Here is an 18,592-nt window from a genome sequence, read left to right as displayed (position 1 = left end):
CGTTCACACCTGCATTGGGGGGCCAGCCTCTCTGGCTAACATGTGAGAGTAGGATTTGAAGGAAACAAGAAAGGTTAGGAAACAAGATCTAGTTAGGAGGTGATTGAAGGCAGTCACCCAGGTGAGAGATGACAGGGTCTAAACCAAGAGAGTGGGGTACACACAGAGATAAAGGCGAGAAATGACAAAGCTGAGAAATGCTGGGAAGGGGGTGGGGGTGAGTAGAGGGTAGTGCCACCGATCCAGACAGAAATCAGGGGGCTCTGTGACTGTGACAAAGTTTGAGCCTTTGCTGTGAGCCTGGCAGTAACGAGGAGAGACTAGAAACAGGAATGACACACAGGACCGCCTCCCAGGAGTTCAGAGTCCACCCTGTGTCATCACAGGTAGGCTATCAGGTGCCTCAAGTAGCCTTGGAGTGAGGCGCTCCAGAGGGAAGCTTGGGCTCTGCCACCAACGAGCTGTGTGACCTCAGGGAAGTCACTTTCCCTCTCTGAGCCAGTGCCTTTACTTATTAACTAGTTCATGAGATTCCATTAGTGATTCCCAAGCAGAGGTCCCTGAGCAAAGCTCCAAGGGGGAGGTCCCCGGAGAACCACGCTGTCAGAGAATACGCAAGGACAGGTTAAAGGCTGGCTATGGCTTCACCACCACCAGGGGGACGGGTGGTTTGCAGATGCGCTTTGGGCAACGCTGGCTCAGATCATTGTTGAGGCTCCTTCCATCTCCAGGCTTCTCTGAGGCCGTGATCCCAAAGTCTCACTGTCTCAGCCTAAAATGGAGCGAGGTCTCCTTTTTCCTGAGTATGGGAGTGAATGGGCTCGTTCTCGGGGGGTAATTGTGAGTCATGGGGGAACAGCCCTGAGAGAAGCAAGAACTGTTTGCATTCAGACACACACGTGGGGTCTTTAGAATGTGTGAAGAGGGGTCAGAACTTGTAGCAGCACCTTGAAGGGCAGCCCACATTGGGAATGGATACTGGAATTTCAGTCCTCCTGAGGAGGAAGGTGAAGATGAAAGGATGATGATGACCAAGAAGACCCGGCCGGGCCCGGTGAGGGGCAGGGGCTGCAGGTGCCCACCCCGGCCAGGAGAAGGCAGGGCCGAAGGTCAGGCTGAGAAGGCTTTTCGGGGAAAGGGGAGGAAAAGTTGTCCATCCCAAGGACAACGCTTGCTCAAAGAACTCTGAGTATTGTTCACAAGATGACAATTTGCAAAAATAAGAAGAAAAGTGGGCTTCCCTGGTGGCGCAGTGGTTGAGAGTCCGCCTGCCGATGCAGGGGACACGGGTTCGTGCCCTGGTCCGGGAAGATCCCACATGCCGCAGAGCGGCTGGGCCCGTGAGCCGTGGCCGCTGAGCCTGCGCGTCCGGAGCCTGTGCTCCACAACGGGAGAGGCCACAACGGTGAGAGGCCCGCGTACCACAAAAAAAAAAAAAAAAAAAAAGAGAAGTAACAATTCTTTCTGCTTGTCAACATAAATATACAAGGACCTTGCTTCTCTCAGTGAGATCTCCATGCTTGTGTGCAAGCTTATTACTCCCACCAAATAGAGCAGAAAAAATAATAATTATTTATTTATCTGCAGCCATGTCACATCACAATAAAAGCATAGGGAAAAGAGGTACCAGCCAAAAAAATGGCAGGAACGACTTGTTCTGGAGAACCCCTCAGGTATACATGGGTCCCCTTAAGGAGGGCAGAGGGCAAAGGAACTTAAAAATTCAGCCCCAGCAGAGAGTGGGTCAAAGTACGGAATGTACCCTCCCTGCCTGGCCACAAGGCAGAAGAGTGGTCCTCAACCAGGATTCCCCTAAAGACGCAACATACTTGCGCCCTTGTGAAGCCACCTGCTCTGCTGCAAAGATGTACTTCGGATGCCCTGTGGGATGCTGGGAAGGGCGTGGAGGTCTCTAACAGATGGTCAGCCCTCTCCCTGCTAGTCAGACTGAGACTGGCCCGCTGTGAGGGACCAGGGAAGGAGGCCTGGGACTGGGGCACAGCAATCTCTCTCATTCTCTCCCTGTGTGTGTGTGTGTGTGTGTGTGTGTGTGTGTGTGTGTAATGAGAGGAACAGAGCTGACGTCCCAGCTCATCCACAATCTGCTCCCCCGTCTTTCCCACCTACCCCCTCCCATCAAGAACCTTCCTGCCAGAACGACACCCAAATCCCAGGGCTTGTCAGGACCTCCCCTGCCTCCTCGGTTCACCTAGGCCATGCCCTCCTTCCAGACCCCACACAAGAGGGCCCCCCTGCACACCCGACCCACAGACCCACCACTTCCCTCCACAAGAGCACAAAGTCCTCAGTCTCCATCAGTTTCCAAAACACACAGCCTCGCCGGGCTAATTTTTTTTTTTTTTTTGCGGTACGCAGGCCTCTCACTGTTGTGACCTCTCCCGTCGCGGAGCACAGGCTCCGGACGCACAGGCCCAGTGGCCATGGCTCACGGGCCCAGCCTCTCCGCGGCATGCGGGATCCTCCCGGACCGGGGCATGAACCCGCGCCCCCGGCATCGGCAGGCGGACTCCCAACCACTGCGCCACCAGGAAAGCCCCCTCGCTGGGCTAATTTTTATACCCACTGAATATTTCATTCTCAAATACGGCCTCGTCGAGGTCAAGACCCTTGCCTGGTATCCGGAGCCTGGCTCAGGGTCTTAGCCCTGATAAGTGTTCAAACTCCGGGTGCCCTGGCTGGCATGGGTTGGCCAAGCTATCTTGCTAACATTCACCCGGGTGGACACAGACGGCGTTTCCACAGACATGATTGGAATGAGTCTTTCTGCAAAGAAAGACTCGATTCTACTTTCTGCTAAAGGCAAGTCTCTACCGTTGAATATTAGCAACAACGGCATTACTCGTCCTCGCCCCTTTGCAGCGCCTTGATCAGCTCACTAACCAGCGAGCACACAGCAAGAGAGAAAGCGTGGTGGGGGAGGGGTGGTGAGACCCCGCTTGCCCCCCAAATGCATCAACTGTACAATTTGGTGACTGGCGTAATCAAACTACTTAAGAAACAACTGATTACTAATTGCTATTATTAAGGATGTCAGCGTTCCATGATTTTGCTGCTGAAATCTTATGTACAAGTCAAGATGCTACTTGAATTCTTGATTGAAATAGAAAACTAGAGGCATTATGGTGTGTTTGGGGTAATGGTATTTAAGCATCTGGAGGCAAGTTCAAGAAATACTAATTGGGTTTTTATTAAGAGATCTCACCCAGCAGCAAGTGTAGGTGGGGAACGAGCGTGGGTGAACGTGGGATGGACATAGACCCAGTGGGTCCGTTGGCAGAACTTAACTGTTCATTTAACCAGCTTGACGCTGAGCGCGCTGTGCCGTCCAAGGTACATCTACTCCCTTTGTCCCTGTGTGCGGAGGGGAACATCGCCCACGGAAAACCCAACAGCTGAATGTCAGTTAGGTAAGCACAAGCCCTGCCTTGGAGGACTCACATTTGAACCAATGACAAGTGTGTGTACGTTGCTGGTGTAATGGATACAGCAAGAGATTAATGGTGAGGTGACCCTGGCTCTCCCACGGACTGAGTGGTCTTGAACCTTGAACCTGTGTGGCCAGTCCATCTCTCTGAACCCTAATTTCCTCATTTAAAAATATGGGATCAGTGGGGTCATCTCTCAGGGTGTTTCCAAAAGGGACGAACTAGGGTTCTAAGAACAATGACTTGTATTTATGGAGATTAACAAAACCCCATTGCCTTCACAACACCTTCAGGTGTCGTGCACCCTGGCAGAGGCCTGTGTAGACTGGGCCCCAACTTCAAAGGAATGGCTGGCTCCAGGCCAGATGGGCAGGAAAGGTATCGCCTGGTGGGAGGCTGGTTTACGAGCTCGAATCACCGAAGACCGGCAGCCTTGCACAGGGCCAGCCTTGTTCTGATTGTTAGGAGACTAAGTCCACAGACCAGAGCTTGTTAGCACTGGAGCCAACCGCAAGTGGGGGCAAAGATGGAGGAATCACATGCAGTGAGCACTTCTCTTAGGTATGCGTTTCCCAAGGACTATTGTCTTTCCCACTTTCCCGGCTGAGAAAAATGAGGCTCAGAGAGGGTGAGTTCCACACCTCAGATGCCACAGCCGGAGGAGGTGGAAATCCAGAGCTCTTCCTGGCACTCCTTAATGCCTGTAATTGTCCTATGGCTGCATTTTACAGATGGGGACACCAAGGCTCACATGTGTTCCCTTACTGGGCAACAGCCAGGTAGGAACAGCACACAAACCGGGTATGTTTTCTGAGTTGTAGTCAAGGGTTCTTGACACATACCCACCCAGAGATGTGTGGCAGGAAGATCCATGAAAAACGTCCCCACTGAGGCTGTGACAACCATTCGACTTTACATCAGACACACACACACACACACACACACACGCACACAACATCAATAGCATGGAGTCCATCGCTTCAAATCATTCAAATAAGAGTATTAAGAAAAAACATGGATGAATGAACAGGGCGCTCGGCTGCAGAATAAAAACAAAAATGGGAAGCAGGAGGTCAGTGATGACAGAGAAGGATGGAGAGGCAAGAGCTCTGCCGTCTCGGCTGCAGCCCTGATCAGAGCGTGTGGGGGCAGGGACACCCTGCTCGAAGCAAAATGAAATTAAACCTTTCTAAGTACTTATAAATCAGCACCTAATGACACCATCCCACCACCAGCCGGAGCATTGCTCTTATTACTTTGATTCACAAGCCAGGAAAAGATCCGGAATTATGCACAAATTATTGTCCCATCTTCTTAATTAACGCTGATTGCAAAATTCTTGCTAAAGTCCTTGCTAACAGACTCAATTATGCACTGCCTGAATTGATTCACCCAGATCAAGTGGAGTTTATTAGAAATACACTTTCCTACAATAACATCAGATTATCTTTGAATATAGTTAAATTATTTAGGAATAAAATGGCTCCAGCAGCAGCCCTTGTTTTAGCTTCAGAAAAAATATCTCCCACCACCTAGAACGAAGATATTCCTTTGCTTTCTGCCAGACACACACCCTAGGCTCTATTTTCCCAGGAGCAGGTTGAATTGCTGTGCTGAGATGAGATATATGCCTTTGAGCTAATGGTCCAGCTTCAAAGCATATAGGCAGGAAGAAATATCCGACAGGGTCAAGTCTCAGCTCCCCCCAGTATGAACCGTCACTGCCTGTGGAACACAGTGAAATTGCAATTAGGCTAAATCAGGATATTTTCAGAATCAAAATTGAGAAACAGGCTAATAAAGACATAATGTATGCTGATGACATACTTCTATTAGCATCACTCCCCAGCACACTGGAGAGTTTCGAAAGAACAAAAAGAAACGAGGATAAGAGGGAAGAGGCTTTTCTACCTTTTTCCAGGATGATGGTGGTTCCTGCGATGGTGCACTCTGCTGAGGATAAACATTCCAAAGAAACGAATTGGAAATGGCAAATGCACTACCTATAGCCTGGTACCAAATACCAAATTCAACAGCTGGATATTGAACAGGGTCTGGGCTTGTCCTAATCACCACATCCTGGCACATAGTAGGTGTGTAATAAATATTAACAGACCAAAAAACATATGGAGGACACAAAATCTCCTGGGTTGGCCCTGGAAAGATGAACGTGTTCTTGACAGGCTGGGATGGAAAGGAAGTTATTCCAAACTGAGGGAGCAAAGGGAGCAGATGTGGAGCACACAGTCTGCACTCAGGGAAGTAGGAGCTGGCTGGAAATAGGGTGTGTTAGTCAGGGGAGAGGGAGGAATATCTGGGCAAGCACTTTGAGACTGCATTGTATTGTGGAGGCCACAAATCCTAGACATAGGCATTTACTCTTAAATGCAAAGGCAGTGAGAAGCCACTCAGCAATGGAATGAGATGATCTAATTTGGAAAAAAATGAAAAACTCCTACATATGTAGGCAGGATAGAGGTGGAGAGACCTGTGCCGGGAGTCATGGCTAGCTGCACACACCCACTCCCCCTCCTCCTTTACCAATAAAGTCCCTATGACAACACCACGTGCCCAGCTGGAGAAAAAACAACATTTCCCCACCTCCCCTGAAGCCAGGGCTGGCCTTGTTCAAGTCAATAATGGACTGAACAGCAGATCAAAGATGACGGGAGAAAGAGTCAGTGAATTTGAAAACAGATCAATAGAGAGTATCCAGTCTGAAGAACAGAAAGTAAAACGATTGAAAATAAAATGAACAGGGACTGTGGGACAATATAGAAGGTCTGACACATTCAACCAAAGACAATTGAAAATAAAATGAACAGGGACTGTGGGACAATATAGAAGTTCTGACACATTCAACAAAAGTCCAAGAAAGAGGATGGAGCAGAAAAAATATTTAAAGAAATAATTACCAAACATTTCCCATATTGGATGAAAGATATAAACTTACAGATTCAAGAAGTTTAGCAAACCCAAAGCAGGATAGGCATCACAGGAGACAAATGTGTGCCTGGTATCTGGATGCTCTGTTGGCTGCTGTCCAGTCAAACTTGCCTTGAAAATAAAGAGCACGTTTCATTGCAGTGAAGGGAGGGAAAAAAGTATGCAGAGAAAAAGACGCAATAACAGCTTCTTATTTGGGGGTGCATGTAACTCTCCTTTTCACAAGCCTGCAGTCGTTCCCTACTGCCTACAGCAAAGGTCGGCAAAGTATGACCCTAGGGCCGTCTACCTGTTTTTATAAATAAAGTTTTACTGGAACACGGCCCTGCTCATTCATTTACACAGTGTCCATAGCTGCTGTCATACTACAATGGCAGAGCTGAGTAGTCGGCACAAAGACCATATAACGTACAAAACCTAAGATATCCATCTGGCACTTTACAAAAAGGCTTGGCAACCCCTGTCCAACAATGTACAGTTGCAATTTTATAGCAGGAGTCCAAGAGTCCAAAAGATGTGCTGTGAACTAACCCACCCCACCATCTCTCCCACATCCTTCACCCACCCTGTACTCCTGGGACTCTGATCGATAAAGACACTACTCATAGCTCAGTGGGGAGTAGGGGTTGCTCTGCAAAGTGTTTGCCATGAAAATTGACAGTGAACATTTAGAAACGTTGACAGCAATTTGACAATTAATATAACACCCACGTGTGTGATTACTGGACTTGTAATTATGCCCTTTTTCCATTTTTTTCTTTCTTGTAATTAATTTTAATTGTATTTTGAAAGATAATCACTCTGTGACAAACTGGGACCAAAAAAAAAAAAAAAAAAAATCCTTGGTCCTTCACCTGATGTGGTTGAGAAACCCTGGTCCGAACCAGGCCTCAGTGACACCCCCAGGCCCTCTCTCCCCTCTTGGCCTTGGGGCAGGCCATCTCTGATCTCCTGTCTTCACGTGCTCTGACAACATGCCCACCTGTCCTTCCAGGTGGCCCAGGGGTTCACAGTTGGGTGCTGTTTGCCTTGCAGGGTATTTGCTGGGGATCCACACCTTCGAGGGGGAGGGGAGAAAGAAGGATTGGCCGGTGACCCAGGCCCTGCCATGCCTCGGCCAGCCCCAGGGGGAGCTTTGGAGCTGATCCACGTATCACGGTTTTCCCACATGGGGTCACAGTGGCAGGACCTGTCTACCAGTACCCATCAGTCACTGGATCTGCCACATCGAGAAGCGTATTCTGGAGTGAGACGCCTCTCTACGCAGCAGGAGCACACAGCGGGGGCAACAAGTCCTCCCTAACAGTGGGGTCTGGGCAGCACACCTCTGTGTCCACCAAAGGTCTTGGCCCTGCCGTGCACCTTGGCTCTGATCCCTCAGCCCTACTCTGCGGCTTGCATCTTCCCCAGATCCCCACTCTGCTCTCCCGAGAACCCACCTTCCAGACTGCACCCTGGGCCCCGCCAACACAGCCCTGAGGCCAGGGACACCTGTCTGCCTCTTGCTCAGCCCAGCAATAATGGGACACTCATCCCCCACCACAGGCCAAGAGGAGGAGACAGACACCCTCAGGGGCCATGAGCCATCTTTTCCTTCAGTTCCCTCTGTGCTTAGCTCAGATGGCACCTTCGGAGAAAGCCTGTCCTACCCCTACTTCCTGTCACTCTGATACCTCACCTGATGCGTTCTCATCTTCACACCTGTGCCCCTATCTATCAGTGATCTCACTCCACTTGTCAGCTAACAGCTGCCTTGCCTGTGTCTCCCACAAAGTGTAACCCTCCTTAAAGGCAAGGACTTCTGCTCTGAATCTCCATAGGCCTCTAGTACCTGAAAAACGCCCCTTATGTGTACACTCAGTACAGAATAATTCCAAATGGTATAGAAATTTACCTTCCACCTGCAAACTCTGAAAATATCAGTTCCACTAAACACTTCCAAAACTTGATTTTTTAAAAACCTTTCACAACTGGATAGGCAAAAAAGATGTCTTCTTTTAACTTGCGTTTCTAATTAGTAAAAATGGACGTTGTGTATATGTTTAGTGGTCATTTCTATTTCTTATCATGCCCTTTTCCTATTTTTCTGTTGAAAATTCAAAGTTCGCATTCTTTGCACACCGAGACATAAGGACAATGAACTTTAAACGCATCAGACACCACTGGGCTCGCTTTGGTCTGTGCACCCTTGCAAAGTAACCAAAGGACTCCACCAGAAGCAACCCCCCTCCTCAACTACAGGGCCAGTAAACTTCTCATTTCTCGAAGGGAAGTAGAGGATGATAGGGAATAACCATCGGACCGAACCAACTTCAGGAGAGAAGTATTTTGCTCCCCGTGTGAGATTCATAAAAAACAATCAGTCTGAACGAGCAAGTTGTCTCAAGAGGCAGAAGCTGCAATTTTATCATGTAATTAAATCCCCATGACAGTTGTAAAGAAACTTCGTCACCTTTATCAGGGAGAACTTCAATGAGATGCTTTCCAGCTCCATCACCAGAGTCCATAAGTGTCCTTCCAGGGCTGTTTACTCGTGGCTGTGCCTGCCGAGGTCCGGGCTGCCCCACCTCCCGCTCAGCCACAGATGTGGGCAGTGCTCAAGGGCACCTTTGCTTCTGAGCTCCCGGAAAAGCCCTCCTGGGCCCTGATGAAAGCAGCACTTGACCTTTGGATGAGATGGCATTCGTAATGAGAAGTGACCATGCTGCTTTGCAGGAGCTGCACCAGGCTGGGTAGCGCTGTCGGGAAAATAAGTTAGCGAGGTGTCGTCCCCCAGTATTGTACTCTTCCACATGACGGGAATGAGATTTCTCAATAGTGTGAAATGAGTACAGACAACTTAATTCATTATTAATAGATACACTTGATCTGAGGAGGTAAAATGTTTTAGTGTTTTGTTAAATGAGGTGTGCTGTGCTAACACTGTTATTTGGAGAGAAGGTTAGGATACGTTAATATTTTTGGATGTTAATGTCTGCGTGACTAACTCTGGTGAATGGGTGGGTGGGTGTGTCCTGGGCTCTTACAAGCAGAGCCTTACATGCTGGCTCAGCTTATTATTTTTTAAAAAATGTTTTAATTTTTTTGTGTGAATCGCTTCTTTCACTTACATACTATTTTCTTTTTTTTATTGAAGTATAGTTGATTTGCAATGTTGTGTTAGTTTCAGGTATAAAGCACAGTGATTCAGTGATACATGCATATATATATTCTTTTTCAGATTCTTTTCCCATATAGGTTATTACAAAATATTGAGTATATATAGTTCCCTGTGCTATATACAGTAGGTCCTTATTGTTTATCAATTTTATATATAGTAGTGTGTATATGCTAAGGTCAAATCCCTCATTTATCCCTTACCCCACCTTTCCCCTTTGGTAACCGTAAGTTTGAAAAAATGTTGTAATTTTAAAAAGCTAAGGGAGGGCTTCCCTGGTGGCGCAGTGGTTGAGAGTCCGCCTGCCGATGCAGGGGACGCAGGTTCGTGCCCCGGTCCGGGAGGATCCCACATGCCGCGGAGCCGCTGGACCCGTGAGCCATGGCTGCTGGGCTTGTGCGTCCGGAGCCTGTGCTCCGCAACGGGAGAGACCGCAACAGTGAGAGGCCCGCGCACAGCAAAAAAAAAAAAAAAAGCTAAGGGAGTAGGGATGAAGGACGAATGGGCTTTAGAAATTAAATAGGGAGAGTGAGGGTGAAAAAAGGTGTGAAAGTAAATCCACGGTAAGACCTGGGGCCAGTGCCAAGCGGTGTGGGAACGTTGAATTTAGTCTGTCGGATTTAGTCCATGGCCATTTACAGAAACAATTTGGGTAGGAAGCAGAATATTGATCAGGATAACAGGATGCATTCGTTTGTTTGAGAAAGTAATCAGAATCTCATTATGTCCCCAAGGGGAATGACTTCCTGCCCTAGTGTGCCCATTTACTTGGACGCTTGACCCCAGAAGGAAGCTAGACATTTGCCCAATGGCCTAGGAAAGAATCCACACGGTTGCCCTTTCCTAAGAGCACAAGGAAACTCTACCTCGTGGCCCAAACACATGGGCAGTCAGGGCCCTGGATAACCAGCCTGACCCTGTAACAAACACACCAGCCCCACATTTCAGGCTCTGCTGGGTTGTTCCCCAGAACACCACCAGAGCTCATCCTCAGACGCTTCTGAGGAAAAGGAAATCATTCATCAGTTCAGTGGCAAGATGCAAAGATCCTGATATCGCATGAAAATAATAATTGCCATTTGAACGCTACCATTTTTATCTCATTATCATTTTAAGGTGGATTTTTTGTTTTTTCTGTCTCATTTGATGGAGAAGCAAAAATTCCCTCTTGTTAGCTTCATACCAACGCTACAAGACTTGGTATGAAGAACCAGGTTTTGTGTCTCCCATGGGCAAAACATTATGCTCATAAGTCCCCAAAATATTCTTTACAAAAGTATATTCAGGACTTGAGGACACGGGAAGGGGGAAGGGTACGCTGAGACGAAGTGAGAGAGGGGCATGTACATATATACACAACCAAACGTAAAATAGATCGCTAGTGGGAAGCAGCTGCATAGCACAGGGAGATCAGCGCGGTGCTTTGTGACCGCCTGGAGGGGTGGGATAGGGAGGGTGGGAGGGAGGGAGACGCAAGAGGGAGGGGATATGGGGATATATGTATATGTATAGCTGATTCACTTTGTTATACAGCAGCAACTAACACACCATTGTAAAGAAATTATACTCCAATAAAGACGTTAAAAAAAAAAAAAGTATATTCACATCCAGTGGACTACTTGGCAAGCTAGGTAGAGAGAATTAGTCTGTTCACTGAATCATCCAGATAGAAGTTGGGTATCCTCTTCTGCTTGCATTTTTGTCTCCTAAGTTCACTCCACACTCTGCAGTAAAAGGCCTCGGCAGTTAAATTTCTTTACAAATGAGTTTCCTCCATCAAATAGGTACCATCTGAAACTTCATCTGAAACACTAAAAATATTAAATGCATTGATGTGGAGAAAACTGTATTCATCAGAGCCCCTCTCTTTCACGAAGGGCACTGTGTTTGTCCTTGACCAGCTCCCTGAAGCTGAAGCTGAAACTAGCAAGGCCTGAGAATGTGTGGAACCACACTGAAAGGGAGATCAGGGAGGAAGACTGCAGTGTTTGCGCCAGAGAGCAGGGAAGTGGAGATGGAGGAGACTCGTGGGACAAGCCTGTACAGACTGTGATAGACCCCTTCACACCCTCAGTATCGTTACCAAACTCGCTAAGTAATATTGTTGCTTGGCTAACTTGAAAGCAAACAAACCAACCAGAAAAAAAGTTCAATGAGCTAACTTTGTGCCACAGGCAGGACAGAACACACACATTCGAGCAGACACAGAAGTGGGGAAACACGAGGAGGCAAAGCACAGGGGTGTTCAGGGTTCCAGGGAGGACTCCGGGTTACACAAAACCAAGGGTCCCAGTGAGTAAGGGAACTCAAACTGACACAAGTTACTCTACACAGGCATGCTTTGAGGGTTTTAAAATAAAGTCAAATAATTTGCTGTACTTAGGCCACCTAAAGTTAGGTATAAACATCACCACATCCATAGCACGGCTACCTCTGAGCTTAAAAACAAGAAAGAGAAAACTCAGGGCTTTCCTGGTGGCGCAGTGGTTGGGAGTCTGCCTGTCAATGCAGGGAACACAGGCTCGATCTCTGGTCTGGGAAGATCCCACGTGCCTCAGAGCAACGAAGCCCGTGCACCACAACTACTGAGCCTGCTCTCTAGAGCCTCTCGAGCCACAACTACTGAGCCCACGTGCCTAGAGCCCGTGCTCCGCAACAAGAGAAGCCACCGCAATGAGAAGCCTGTGCACCACAACGAAAAGTAGACCCCTCTCGCCGCAACTAGAGAAAGGCCCACATGCAGCAACAAAGACCCAGCGCTGCCATAAATAAATAAATAGATAAATAAATAAATAAAATTTTTAAAAAAGAAAGAGAAACCTCTAGTGCCAGAAACGAGGGGACCCCCGGCAGTGAGTGGCAATTTCAACCAAGTGATTCACGAGGACAACAGGATCCTATGGACCTGGGATGTTGGTTTCACCCACCGATTTGATACCCACTCGTCCACATGTTCACTCAAATCATCAGTAAGCATATTATACAGTATCAGGCTGGAAACAGATTCTGGTCTTCCCTTGTGAGCAATGGTTCTCAACCTTGGCTGTGTGTTAGAAGCACCTGGAAAGCTTCTAACCATCCTGCTGCCCACGCTGCCCGCTCCAGCCCATTACATCAGAATCTCTCAGGCTGGGATCCAGGCATCAATGTTTTTAAAGCTCCTCAGTGATTCCACTCTGCAGCTGCTGCTTTTCAGGCACCATGTATATTATTTCTCCAGTTCAAGTTTTTTAGCAATATTTTCCTAAACAAAGATCCATATTTTTCCATCTTCTGTAAAAGGTTTTCAACCTTCGATTACAGGTTGAAATATTCATACCTATGCCTACATCTCCTTGCATATTAATGAGATAACCATGACACAAAAGAAAATTCTTTGAGTCCACCCTCACTTCTTCCTAGTGACCCACAGAGCTCCAAGTACCCCCACTTCCTTTTCTAAATACTTCCAACCAACCCTTTTCATGATCCATTTAGGGATCTTGCCCAGAACTGACATCAATTCAGACTTGAAGAATCAAGTTCTTTTCCTATTTGAAAATGAAAACTCTAGTCTTCCGGTCCTTCATCTGTTTTATCTCAGTTTCTCAAAGATTTTGACAATTGCAGAGAAACTTTGTACACAAATTCACCCTTGGAAGGAACTGAGTTTTCATATGGACTGAAGTAGGCAGAGAAGATAAGACTTGAGTTACATCTTGAAGGCTATGCATTGCCTTTTAAACAAGCTGAGAAGGATGAGGATGATAAAAATGAGATACGAATGGCTTGATCCAAGCAAGGTTTTGATGGGCAGAATTGGTGTGCAGTAGGAAAGGAGGAGCCCAACCAAGAGAGCTGAGTGAGGAAACAGTGTTACTCATGTAAATAAAGGACATCGTTCAGCTGGTGGGAAGGAAGATGAAGAACGCCTGTGTGTTGGGGTCCGATGGTCACTGCTTTTTTCCATGGGATCTTTTTTATTGAGTTATGATTAACACACAATATTACATTAGTTTCAGGTGTATAACATAGTGATTCGGTATCTTTATACATTATGAAATGTTCACCACAATAAGACCAGTTACCATGTGTCACTATAAAAAGTTGTTACAATATTATTGACTATATTCCCTGTTGTATTATTACATTCCCTTGACTTACTTATCTTATAGCTGGAAGTTTGTACCTCTTAGTCTCCCTTAGCTATTTTACCTGTCCCCTCCACCACTCTCCCCTTTGGCAACCACCAGCTTATTCTCTGTATCTATGAGTCTGTTTCTGTTTTGTTTTGTTTTGTTTTTGGATTCTACATGTAAGTGAGATATTACAATATGTGTCTTTCTCTGTCTAACTTATCTCACTTAGCATAATAGCCTCCAGGCCATCCAAGTTGCCACAAATAGCAAGATTTCATTCTTTTTACAGCTGACTAATATTCCATTGTATATACGCACCACATCTTCTTTATCCATTCGTCTCTGGATGAACACTTAAGTTCCTTCCATATCTTGACTGTTGCAAATAGCGCAGCAACGAACATAGAGGTACATATATCTTTTCTAATTAATGCGGGTTTTTTTCCTTCAGATAAATACCTAGAAGTGGAATTGCTGGATCATATGGTAGTTCTATTTTTAGCTCCATACAGTTTTCCATAGTGGCTGCACCAGTTTACATCCCTACCAACAGTGCACAAGGGTTCCCTTTTCTCCATGTACTCCTTAATACTTGTTATTTGTGATCTTTTTTGGTGATAGCCATTCTGACAAGTGTGAGGTGGTATCTCATGGTGGTTTTGATTTGAATTTCCCTGATGATTAATGATGTTGAGCATCTTTTCATGTGTCTGTTGGCCATCAGTATGTCTTCTTTGGAAAAATGCCTGTTCAGGTCCCCTGCCCATATTTTAATTGGATTGTTTGTTTTCTTGATATTGAGTTGTATGCATTTTTAATATATTTTGGATGTTAACTTCTTGCCAGACATATCATTGGCAAATATCTTCTTCCATTCAGCAGGCTGCCTTTTTGTTTTGTTGATGGTTTTCTTCACTGTGCAAAAGTTTTGTAGTTTGAATTGGTCCCATTTGTTTGTTTTTGCTTTTGTTACCCTTGCCTTAGGAGACATATCCAAAAAACATATTGCTAAGACTGATGTCAAAGAGGTTACTGCCTATGTTTTCTTTTAGAAGTTTTATGGCTTCAAGTCATATTTAAGTCTTTAATCAATTTTGAGTTTATTTTTGTGTATGGTGTAAGAGAGTGGTCCAGTTTCATTCTTCTCCATGTAGCTGTCCAGTTTTCCCAACATCATTTATTGAAGAGACATTTCTCCATCATATATTCTTGCATCCCTTGTTGTAGATTCATTGACCATATGTGTTTATTTCTGGGGTCTCTATTCTGTTCCACTGATCTATGTGTCTATTTTTGTGCCAGTACCATACTGTTTTAATTACTATAGTTTTGTAGTATAGCTTCAAGTCTGAGAGTGTGACATCTCCAGCTTTGTTCTTCTTCCTCAAGATTGCTTTGGCTGTTTGAGGTCTTTTGTGGTTCCATACAAATTTTAAGATTATTTTTTCTAGTTCTGTGGAAAATGCCATTGGTATTTTCATGTGGTTTGCATTGAATCTATAGATTGCTTTGGGTAGTAGAACATTTCAATGATATTGATTCTTCTAATCCATGAGCACCAAATGTCTCTCCGTTTGTTTGTGTAACCTTCAATTTCTTTCCTCAATGCCTTACAGTTTTCTGAGCACAGGTCTTTTACCTCCTGAGGTAAGTTTATTCTTTCTGATGCAAATGTAAATGGGATTGTTTTCTTCATTTCTCTTTCTGATAGTTCATTATTAGTGAATAGAGATGCAACAGGTTTCTATATATTAATTTTGTATCCTGCAACTTTAGTGAATTCTTTTATTAGTTCTAGCAATTTTTGGAAGAGTCTTTGGGCTCTCCTGTATATAGTATCATGTCATTTGCAAATAGTGACAGTTTTACTTCTTCCTTTCCAATTTGAATGCCTTTTATTTCTTTTTCTTGACTAATTGCTGCGGCCAGGACTCTATGTGTTCCCTGAGAGTAAATGTGTGTATTTTTTGTCTCTGAATCCCCCAAACCTAATAGCACACCCTACAACATAATATTACACAAATGACTATTGAATAAATAGGTGAATGAATGGGTTGACTTTCAGCCATTTGTGGGGGTTTTCTTGGTTTTGTTTTTATTTTGCTTGGCTTTTTTTTAATGTAAGACTCACACATACAGCTCTTCTTGTTCTTTAAAACAACAACTCTGCCATGCTGCTGTGTAGAACTAATCTCCATGTCCTACTCGTGAAACCAATTCTGTCTACCGTAAGCTATTTTTAAAGCTCTCACAAAGAACCAAGTCTGCTTCTGGACTACTACCCCATACCCACTGAAATCAAGCTTGAGTATTTAGGGTACTGTTGACAAATATAACACTTGGAAAGCTAAATTTAGCATAGAACACAGGGTGGAATGGCTCTTATCCCTGGACTCACCTCCAGGGTCCCACCCCTTTTAAAAATAGCCCATGACAACATGTATCAGGTACAAAAGAATGCTCCAGTTTAAAGTACAGGCTCCAGTTGGATCCTGGATTATAGTTGCATATGAAAAGTCTTTCAGAAATGTGTCTAATTACAAGCTATCAGTCTGAGAAAATAAAAGGGCAGAAAGGCTATGTTTAAAGAAACGAAATACCTAAAGAATTAATATTGCTACTGAAATGAATAGAGCAATGACATAATATGGAAATGAAGAGGGAAGAGTAGATGACTTTATTCTAGTGGATGTTCCAGAAAGGAAATGGTCTCCGTAGTGTTGCTGTTTGTCATTCTCCGTAAGCTCTTGTCGCTTGCGTCTGATAAAGGCTGCATGCTCCTTGCAAACATGGTCTGCATAATCTTTACCACTGCATTTTCCATAGCACTCAGCAGTGCTCTGGGACACCCCCAGCCCCTACACTATCTTCACCAACGTGAGCCCTTCAGCCTTTGAGGCACTGTCAACACCACTTATCCGCCTGCACAAAGCATCACAGAGGAGCAGAGGCTACACCTCTCCCATCCCAGCACCCTGCAACCCCCTTCTGTAGAGAAGATGTGGGCTTTACCATTTGGGGGAAGCTCCAGGCCTTGGGTCAGCCCGTGTAATACAGTTATGCCTGCAAATCAGGTCTATGATGAGAGTAAAACATCTTTATTAAATTATAAGTGCATCCAATCTCCCCTCCACTCTTTACTGCAAGCCTTGCTAAGAAAGGTCAAGAGTATTCTGCTGGGTCCCCCCCTTTGTGGAAAATCTCAATGAAAGGGGCACCCCAGGGGCCAGATTACTCTGAGAGATCCTGCTCAGGCTTTAGAGGGACTTAGAGAGAGGCAGGGGGTGGTCGGGGGGCAGCTTTGGGGAGTGAATGAGAGTGAGAGAGAGGGACATGGGAAAAGAGGGTGCTTACGAAGTCCAGCTCTGACTACAGAGGTGCTGCCTCGTGAGCCCTAATCCTTGACGTCAGGTCTTTTCTCCTGCTGTCTCTATGCTGTTTGACTGCAACACCACATAGCAATGGATCCCACGATCCCTGGGCTACCGCTGGCACTGAGAGGATGGTGGCTACTGATACTCACACCTCCCTCCCCCGGAGCCTCTGTGCCTAGCTCTCCTGGGCACACGCTCCACCCCCTTTGCTGGTCCAGGCAGTGCCCTCCCGACTCTCCTTCCTCCCTCTAGCCTCTGGTCACATTTTTTATTGTAAGTCACATAGACGTGGCACGGGATCCTGTCAGCCAGCTGCACTGGCCCATCCCAGCTTCCTAGCAGGGGAAAAACAAGAATTGGAAAAAATATATGAGAATTGTGTTTTATCTATGTTATAAGAAAACCGTGACCTTATTAATTTTTTTAAAAAACTTTCCATTGACGTATAGTTGATTTACAATGACGCAGGTGTACAGCAAATTGACTCAGTTTTATATATATATATGAATATATATACTCCTTTTCAGATTCTTTTCCATTATAGGTTATTACAAGATATTGAACATAGTTCCCTGTACTATAGTAAGTCCTTGTCGTTTATCTATTTTATATATAGTAGTGTGTATCTATTAATCCCAAATTCGCAATTTATCCCTCCCTCCCCCGCTTTCCCTTTTGGTAACCATAAGTTTATTTTCTATGTGTGTGAGTCTATTTCTGTTTTGTAAATAAGTTCATCTTTATCATTTTTTTAGATTCTACGTATAAGTGATATCATATTTGTCTTTCTCTGACTTACTTCATTTAGTATGATAATCTCTAGATCCATCTATGTTGCTGCAAATGGCATTATTTCCTTCTTTTTTATGGCTGAGTGATATTCCATGATAGATAGATAGATAGATAAATATGTAGATAGTTAGAGAGATATACAGATAGATAGATGATAGATAGATCACATCTTCTTTATCCATTCATCTGTCGATGGACGTTTAGGTTGTTTCCACGTCTTGGCTATCGTAAATAGTGCTGCTATGAACATAGGGGTGCATGTATCTTTTCGAATTAGAGTTTTCATCTTTTCTGGATATATGCCCAGGAGTGGGATTGCTGGATCATATGGCAACTCTATTTTTAGACTTTATTAATTTTTAGACAATAAAATAAAGCCCTGAACTACAGTGTAGCAAGTAGCTAGTAAGTTACTAATAAAGAACTGTTACCATCCATTAAAAAAAAAAATTGTGGCATCTCTCATCTTCAGCAAGGGATGCGCATTTTGGGATCAGTTCTCAACAACTGGAAGAATCTCACAGGCCACCTGGGGCCCCAGATGATGCCTTTGGGAATCACTGGTGTGTCCTACTATGGAGCCTCCCACCCGGGGACACTTGAGCACAGCCCGGTCATTTGCAGTGTCCAGCTGGGCCTCCCTCACACAGCCTCGGGGCTGACACAGCCCTCAGAATACACATCCATTCACCACTGGCCACAGCAGCTAAGGAAGTGGACGGGATGAAAGCAAGAAGACACACTACAGAGCAGGAAAGA

At 45.4% G+C, this 18,592-nt stretch overlaps 1 protein-coding gene across 1 annotated transcript in view; it reads left to right on the top strand.

The window, feature by feature from the left end:
- The window catches only part of ASB18 (ankyrin repeat and SOCS box containing 18), a 62,600-nt gene that overhangs the window by 3,489 nt on the left and 40,519 nt on the right, over positions 1-18,592 (top strand). The window lies entirely within an intron of this gene.

The sequence above is a fragment of the Phocoena phocoena genome, chromosome 7 (assembly GCF_963924675.1).
Source record: "Phocoena phocoena chromosome 7, mPhoPho1.1, whole genome shotgun sequence".
Classification (NCBI taxonomy): domain Eukaryota; kingdom Metazoa; phylum Chordata; class Mammalia; order Artiodactyla; family Phocoenidae; genus Phocoena; species Phocoena phocoena.
This window is presented reverse-complemented; position numbering and strand designations above follow the sequence as displayed.